The sequence below is a fragment of the Cicer arietinum genome, chromosome 4 (assembly GCF_000331145.2).
Source record: "Cicer arietinum cultivar CDC Frontier isolate Library 1 chromosome 4, Cicar.CDCFrontier_v2.0, whole genome shotgun sequence".
NCBI lineage: Eukaryota > Viridiplantae > Streptophyta > Magnoliopsida > Fabales > Fabaceae > Cicer > Cicer arietinum.
In genome coordinates, this window is record NC_021163.2 from 49,139,084 (window position 1) to 49,139,345 (window position 262).

Below are 262 nucleotides of genomic sequence, written 5' to 3' on the forward strand. Positions count from 1 at the left end.
GCATCAATCTCAAATGAATTTCCAAACTAAAAATTTTAGTTACTTAAGTATTTATCAATTATGTAATAACATGAATGAACCAACAAAACATATATTATAGTACCATTCAATTGTCCACTCACTACATACATACCAAGTAAACACTTGGTCGCACTCCACTTTACTCCAAATTTATTCCCCTGAATTTATATTCTTCAATATTTCCATCCCCATCATAGTGATTTTCCATTTGAGATTTTGTTTAGGTTTAAAGTTCACTCTT